The following is an 8,758-nucleotide window of genomic DNA, read 5'->3' as shown; positions in this document are numbered from 1 at the left end:
TGAGATAATGAGCAACAACATCTTTGAAAAAAAATCTGAACAAAGTTGCAGGTCTAAGAAGATGAATTAAAGATATTTCTACCGTATTCCTTTCCTGAAACTATTCCAATTGTTTTTCCCCCCAATAATTCAATTGCACGCTCAGATTCTGACATCTCTCCCCAAGAGCCGTACTATTTTACATTGAGAAACAAAGACTAAGGAGAAGTAACCGACTAAACAGAGTGTAGCAAGTGCTTACTCAAGGGGAAAATAGTAAGAAGCAGGCCATGTGGCTAAGAGAGCCCCAGAAAGGACCAGGTAACACAATAGAGAATTCTCACCTCAGCCTAAAAATGCAGTGAGAATAATTTTCATATCAGTGATCCTAACTTTCCATCTTCCTGGCTTCATTTGACATCCTAGCTGCTATTTCTCTTGTCTAGATCTGAGACCATCAAAGTCGGGGTGTAGGCTGGGTGTGGTGACACATACTTTTAATCACAGCACCCAGGAAGCAGAGACAGGTGGATCTCTGTGAGTGTGAGGGCAACCTGGTCTAAACAGCCAAGTCTACATAGGGGACCCTTTCCCAAAACAACAACAACAACAACAACAACAACTACTACTACTACTACTACTAATAATAATAATAATAATAATAATAGTGGAGTTTGAAAAACCAAGAGAAAAAATAATTGCTAAGTAAATTTACACACTAAGGTAATTTGCTTTGCATGCAGCATTGTCTGACTCCTCTCACATGCCCTGGTTGTTTTGTTGTCACTTTCGTTCTGTCAGAAGCCAGAGAGCTCCATGACGGGCTTTCCCATAAGCAGAAAGAGGCCTTTCTCCTTTCACATATTCACAGGCTTCTCGTTTATTTTTAGTCTGTCTGTCTGTCCATCTGTCTGTCCATCATCTATCTATCTATCTTTTTATCTATCTATCCTTGAGACAGGGTCTCATTTCATAGACTTGCTGGCCTGAATCTTGCCATGTAGACTAGGCTGACTCAGACATCCAGAGATCCACCTGCCTCTGCCTTCTGAGTGCTGGGATCAAAGCTATGTAGTACCATGCCTGACCTCTTTAGCCTTTTGATGAAGGAAAAAAGGAAACAACGCAGCTCCACTCTCCCCCATGCACACATGCAATCCATCAGGAGCTTTTCATCTGGAAGAAACAGAACATTTAACTCTAAATGGTGTAAACAGTGGGGCTGATCACAAATCCTTGGCTAGGACAACTCCAGGGTTTGGTTAGTGACCTCTTAGCCATGTTGATAAGAATCATTCTCTTCCTATCTTAAACCAGGCGTGGTGGCTCACGCCTGTAATCCCAGCACTCAGGGAGGCAGAGGAAGGCAGATCTCTGTGAGATGGAGCCAACATGCTCTACAAAGCCAGTCCAGGACAGTCAAGGCTACACAGAGAAACCCAGTCTCAAAGAAAACAAAAATCTGTCTTTCTGTCTTTCTACTTGCCTTCCTCAAAATTCTGACTTTGATGTTAGGTATTGGCAAGATGGTTGACATAGGTCAAGTTGAAACATTTAAAGCCCTACACAGTCCAGAGAAAAAGAAAGCCTCTGTTCATCTCTCTAAGTGAGAGCACTTCCCTAGTTGCCTCCCTGTTACCAACTCCCCCCAGTAGACTCACCATTACAGCTCACTGGCTAGATTATCCATCCTACAAATGTCACTGCAAGAGAAATGTGTAGAAACTGTGGAGAAAGATGGGCTGTTGCCACAACACTGTAATTGTGTCAGAGAGAAGAGAGAGAGAGAAAAAAAGGAGCCCTTGGCTGCCCAGCACTAGTGTTCTCGCTGCTAAACATGTCAGCGTGGTTTCCAATATGCTGTGCCCTGAAATATGTGCCCATTCACTCACTCACTCTACAAACACTCTGACCACTGTCTACTAACACTCTTGTTTGCACTGGAGACTGCAAAGAGAAAAAGATGTGGTCTTGGTTCTTGAGGGTACAGCAGTCTACTGGTGTGACAAATGTGAAAAAGAAAAGCCAACTAAATTTAGGTAAAACTAAATAAAACGAGCAATAAAAGTAACACCATTTGATAACTTTAATCTGCTTGTTGCCTCTTGTTGTTCGTCTCTGTATACACAAGACTAGCTGGTCTCCAAGTTTTTAGAGCTTTTTCAGTTTCCACTCCCACCTCACTGTGGGGGCTCTGGAATTACAGACACACATATCCTATTTTGTGTGGTGTTTGGGGATCTGAACCCAGGTTTTAACTACTGAGTCATGTCCCCAGCTTTGACCATTTGCGCGCGCGCACACACACACACACACCATAAGATTTTAAAAAACGGCTAAAGGAGTGGGGTGTGGTAGCACAGCCTTTAATCCTAGCACCTGGGAGACAAGTAGGAGCATCTTGGAGTTTGAGGCCAGCCTGGTCTACAAATGAGTCCAGGACAGCCAGGGCTGTTACACAGAGAAACTCTGTCTCAAAAACAAACAAACAAACAAAAACCAAAAAGCCAAACTGAACCAAAAACAAATAAACAAATGAAACAAAAAACTCAACCCAAAACAACAACAACAAAGCAGCTAGAGGCCTTACCCAGATGCTCCTACCACAGATGCTCTAATCTCAATATTGGGCGGTAGAGACAGGAAGATCAAGAGTTCATGGTCAGTCTTGGCTATATTTTGAGTTTCAGTAAGCCTGGGCTACATGTAACCCTGTCTCACCCCCCCCCAATAATTAAAGTGATAGTTATATAATTTATATTCTCAGATTTGCTTTGTTTTGTGATTGGTGCTTAATAATAATTTTCTATGCTTCTGCTCTTGTTTTGCCTCCTGTTAAGAATTTAATGAAATTTAATGATCCTCAAAAACTCTTGAGAAGATAATTAAAGGAATTCTGGGCCCCTTTGCAGCTCATAAGTCAGTTTTGAGGAGTATTATATATTCTGGATTTTCTTGTAGCAGATTCAAGGCACACTTTTCAGTCCTTGACTCAACTGTACTTAATATATCTTTCTAAAATTTGTTCTTCTGTGGCTTTCTTGTCACAATTTTTCTCTCTTGACTCCCCCCCCCCCATTCTCTTGGCACTTTCCAATTACTTTTTCTCAGATTGTTGTTAAAAATGATTTTATTTTGTGTTAAGAGTGTTTTGCCCATGTGGATGCCTATATACCATGTATATACTCTGTGTCTACAGAAGCCACAGAGAGGCAAACTCCGATCCTCTGAGACTGGAGTTACAGATGTTCGAAGCTACTGTGTGGGTTCTGTAAATTGCACCCCAGTCCTCTGGAAGAGAAAACAATGCTCTTAATTGCAGAGCCATTTCTCTGACTGTTCTTAAATCTAGGGTAACAGGCAGGCACAATAGCATGCACCTGTACACCTAACTTGGGTGGTTGAGGGTGAATCCAGGAGTTCAAGGCAATGCAGAGAGCCTCTTTAAAAAAAGAAAGATAGCTTTTGGTCTTTCTTAGCCTACACTCTACCCAGGTGGTTTTCATTTGTCCTTATTACTGTAACTGCCCCTGATTCCCTGATGACTCCAGAATTTCCATCTCCAGCCTACACTTAAGCACTCATCTCCAAGCTAATAGGGAATAGTAATAAAAAAATACTTATCAACAGTGGTTCAACTTTTGGGCTTTAACCTCATGAAATGCAAAAGGAAAACTCATTAAATTATGAGATAAATCTCATTCTTTTGATAAGGGAATTAAGATTCAAGCATAGCTTACTAAGATTTCAAAGTACTAGATGAAATCAAATATATGCATGATCTCTGCATCTACAGATCATAACATTTCAAGGTGGAAGATGAGGATGAGGATCAACATCCAAGGTTGTTCTCTGACCTCCACACACATGCCAAGGCACATGCCCACACGCAAATACACAAGCACACATGCATACATCACACACACACACATCATAACATTGAAAAAAGGGTCAAAGCCCTTATACAAACATTTCTTCAGAGACGATATGCAAATGCTCAATAAGTACCTGAAAAGAGGTTCAGCATCAGTACTCATTAGGGAAGTGCAAACTAAAACTGTAAGATGGCATATTAAAATACTAGGGTGGTTTAAAAACCAAAAAACCAAAAATAAAGTATTGACAAGGATGAGAGGAAAATGGGGCTGTCAAAAAAAAAAAAATAGTGCACACCAATGTTCACCACGTTGTTCACAATTGTCGGCAGGCAGAAGCCGTCTAAGATTCCATCAACAGATGAGTGAATAAACAAATACTGGTAACATGGTGATGCATGCTTGTAATCCCAGCAGGAGCATCAGAGGTCATTCTTGGCTACGCAGCAAGTTCTAGAGCAGCTAAGCTACGTGAGATCTGGTCTTAACAAATGGAAAGAAAAAGAAAAAAGAAGCAGAGTATGGTGGCGCACGCCTTGAGCCTGGTACGGTGGTGCACGCCTGTGATCCCAGCACTCTGGGAGGCAAATGCAGGCAAATGCAAGTTTCTGTGAGTATGAGGCCAGCCTGGTCTACAAAGGGAGTCCAGGACAGCCAAGGCTATGCAGAGAAACCCTATTTCAAAACAAATAACAACAAAAAGGAAATACTGTTTAGCCATAAATTAACTAAATTGTTGACATGTTGCATGGATTAATCTTGAGAAACAAATGATGCAAGGTGCATAAACAAGAGATGAGCCCTCTTATATAAGAGGACTTCTTACTATAGGTGAATTCCTGGAGACATAAATTGAAGATTACCAGGAGCTAGAGAAAAGGACTAGCAGGGAGCTGCAGTGATGGAAAAATTCATATTATAGTGTTGGTTGCATAACATTTTGAATGTTATGTTTAAAATGCTTAAAATGGAATTTTTACATGTGTTTCACGAGTGTGTGTGTGTGTTTGTGCGTGCACGCGCACGCCTGCCCACTGTTAGAAGGGGGGGGGGACGACACACGTTTAGAACTGGGCTTCTCAAAGTCGTTTAGTTATAGACCCTACAGAAACAAGAGTTCACTTTTGCGCATCTTGCATTGATTTTATTAATAAACTGTTAGGTTCTCTGGGTTTGAACAATGAGTTATTTTGATTGCCCCATCGCTAAGAGATATAATTTCGAGTGGGCATTAGGACCTGGAAGAGGCTTTGGGATGACGTCATCTTTAGAAAACTAAAGCCCACTGGCCTCCAGGGGCTATACCAGAGTCTGGTGCACCTAATGCAAACATTAGCTCCCAATTAACCATGGTTTTGGTGGTGAATCCACCTCTTTCCTTGGGTAAGGAGAGCTGTGACCAAAAAGAAGCTGGGGCAGAGTCCGCGGCAGTTACAGAAAACTGCCCCACCCACCTCTACAGGCCACACTCAGCATGGCCACCGCCAGTCCCAGGCTGGGTGGCGCGCCCCTCCCTTCCCTAGAGAGGCGGGCCCTGGGAGACAAAATAAGCTCCAGTGGACCAATAGGGAAGGGGGCGGACCTAGCCTTGTCATAGGCTTAAGGGGTGGATTTGACCAGCTGAGCCTTGGAGGGGTGCAGCTGCCACGTTATGCTCAGCCTCTAAGGCTGGATTTTGCTCGGTGTTATGCCACCATCAGCGCTTCCGGGTTGAACTCCAGCTGAGCAGATCAGTCTCCACTATGATCAAGGACTGTCCCTCCTCCCCCTCAAACCCAGACTAGTAAAAGCCCTCTTGTCTTGCTCCCTGCCCTTTAAGATGACTCATTGCGTTGCAACTCCCGGATGCATTGGCAACGCCAGGTGTGGCTCGACACATTTGAACTTCACACATATGTTTTCTGCTTATGAACGTACAGGCATATTCTAGAAATCTGGGAATTTAGGAAAGGCTATGGGGAAAAAAATGTATCGTTCCACCAACCGAAACAATAACCTTTGCCACCCCTTTACTTATTTTTTTTTCCTGTTGGAAACAATGGGACAGATTGATTTTAGGTGTTGTTGCATACTGTTTGTCTTTTTAAAGGTGTGTGCCCCCTCCGCCGCCGTGCTTGTCTTTTTAATTGAATGCATGAGATGAAGTATTCCTTGGGTGACTGCTGACAGTCACAATGTTTATGTTTCCTAATTAAGTATTAAGCAGTGAGCTCATCAGCTAGCAGCTGGCTGTTCATAAACTCACCACCCCTCTGTGAAGTTGTTGCACAGAGGTTACAAGATTTGAGATCCTTTAGGACTTTATCATTTCAGCAGTTCTAGACTAGAAGGGTCATGAGAAACTGAACAATCATGTTTTGGGGAGGATGATCTTTGACGAAAGAAGGGAATTGTTTTACTGAATTACGACTGTCTAACAAGCAAAGTCTTTCCAAACTGAGTTTTTGGTTTTTTTTTTTTTTTGGTTTTTTTTTAATTTTTCGAGACCGGGTCTCTCTGTGTAGCCTTGGCTGTCCTGGACTCACTTTGTAGACCAGGCTGGCCTCGAACTCACATTGATCCGCCTGCCTCTGCCTCCCGAGTGCTGGGATTAAAGGCGTGCGCCACCACGCCCGGTCCAAACTGAGTATTCTTACAAAGAGTGCCACCCCTCCCAGCTGTACCCAGTCTCTCCCAAGTCACCGGAAGGAAAGAGGTAAAAATATTTTGAGCTCTGCTGTTCCCAGCTGGACTTTTCTTGGCGTCCATATGTGGTTTGTCTCGCATCACACTTTCTAATTAGGCCGACAGCAGGTCAGGATGGAGCCAGGGGCTCATGCACTCATTCCGTGCGTGCTAGCACTCTATTCTTGAACTACGTAACAGCCATTTCCCCCTTGGTTTTTTTTTTTTTTTTTTTTTTTTAAGGTTTTTGGAAAAAAGGTTTCTCTGTGTAACCTTGGCTGTCTTGGACTTGATTTGTAGATCAGCCTGCCTCTGCCCCTGGGAGTGCTGGGATTGTGTGTGTGTGTGTGTGTGTGTGTGTGTGTGTGTGTGTGTGTGTGTGTGTTCCTTGTTAAGAGAAGGAAAAAAGGTCTTGCTGGGCCTCTGAGGCTGAGTCACACTTTTGGACTCAAGGGATCCCTCTGCCTCAGCTTCCCCAGCTTTGGGACTACGGGTAAGCAGCATGTTATGTAGGTAAATGGGGGATAAATCCAATGGATTTGTTCTCTTATTTGACTGCAGAGAAATAACTTTTAGTATCTTTTGGTTCTTTCTATGTGTCCCTGTGGATAAAGGAATTGATAGCTCAAGATAATTTATTTGTTAGTTTTGTTGAGATAGGGTCTCTTATAGCCTTGCCTGGCCTTAATGTTTATACAAAATTATATTCCAATCTTATATTCTTTTTTAATTTTTTAATTTTAATTTTAATTTTTTTGAAACAGGGTTTCTCTGTGTAGCCTTGGCTGGTCTGGACTCTCATTGTAGAGCAGGCTGGCCTCAGCCTCTGGAGTGCTGGGATTAAAGGTGTGCACCACCACTCCCAGCTCTTCCTTTATTTTGATTAGCTTGTGTATAACGAGTTTCATTATATTCTTATATATATGTGTGCATCATGCATTTTGCTCAGAGTCACCTTCCATTATGCAATGGGTTTGTTTGTTTATTTTGGCGGGTGTTTGTTTGTTTGTTTGTTTGTTTTTGTGTTTTTGAGGCAAGGTTTCTCTGTGTAGCCCTGGCTGTCTTGGAACTCACTCTGCAGACTAGCTGGCCTCGAACTTCAAGTCTGGACTGCCTCTGCCTCCTCAGTGCTGGGATCAAAGGCATGTGCCACTACTACCTGTCAGCAATGGGTTTTTTGTTTTTTGTTTTTGTTTTTCCAGACACTGTTTCTCTGTGTAGCCTTGGCTGTCCTGGACTCACTTTATAAGCCAGGCTGTCCTCAAACTCACAGAGATCTGCCTGCCTCTGCCTCCAAAGTGCTGGAATTAAAGGCATGTGCTACCACCACCTGGCTAGCAATGGGTTTTTAATAAATGAAAGCATTCCTATGTCATAAAATACCAGGAAATAGAAAGAAAATTTCATTTAAAATTGTTTCTAGACAAAATAAAACTATCTTTCATAGGGCGCCTCCAATCCCAGCACTTGGGAGGCAAAGGCAGGTGGATCTCTGTGAATTCCAGCCCAACCTGGTCTACAAAGTGAGTCTAGGACAGCCAAGGTTATTGTACAGAGAAACCCTGTTTCGGAAAACCAAAATTAATTAATTAATTAACAGTCTTTCCAGCCCTTCATAATTAAAAAAAAGGGGGGGCTGTAGGTACAGTTCAGCGGTAGAATGATTGCTTAGCATATACAAAGCACTGGGCTGAATTCCTGGAAACACACATGCACACACATGGAATATTAGTTTTTTTTTAAATTTTGTTTTGTTATTTTGTTTTTCTAGACACGGTTTCTCTCTATAGCTTCAGTTGTATAGCTCAGGCTGGTCTCCAACTCATGGAGATCCACCTGCCTCTGCCTCCCAAGGGCTGGGATTCATACAGAGTACTGTTATGGGTTCAAAACTAGATGCACATTGACCACTCAAACACCAGACTCAAGATTGATGGAAGTTTCTTGAACAAAAACTGACTGATTAGGGCCATAATCTGGGCTCCGGAGCCAGACTATGACATTGGTCTGTTTTAAGGCAGTCAGGTAAGCAGGTGTAGGAAGCGGGGACTGGGGAGACAGCATTATGTCATTTTGACCAGTTAAACAGAGCATTCCCAACTAAACTGTATCTAGATAGCTAGCTAGACAAAGCATCTCAAGCTGATTGGCTAGGATATAGGCTTAGGACTTTGTAGTTTCCTATGGTTCCAGGAGGAAGGAACATAGCAGGATGTTGTGGCCTAACTCTAATAGAACAT

Source organism: Acomys minous (assembly GCF_964271855.1).
Source record: "Acomys minous genome assembly, chromosome: 2".
Taxonomy (NCBI): Eukaryota; Metazoa; Chordata; class Mammalia; order Rodentia; family Muridae; genus Acomys; species Acomys minous.
This window is presented reverse-complemented; position numbering follows the sequence as displayed.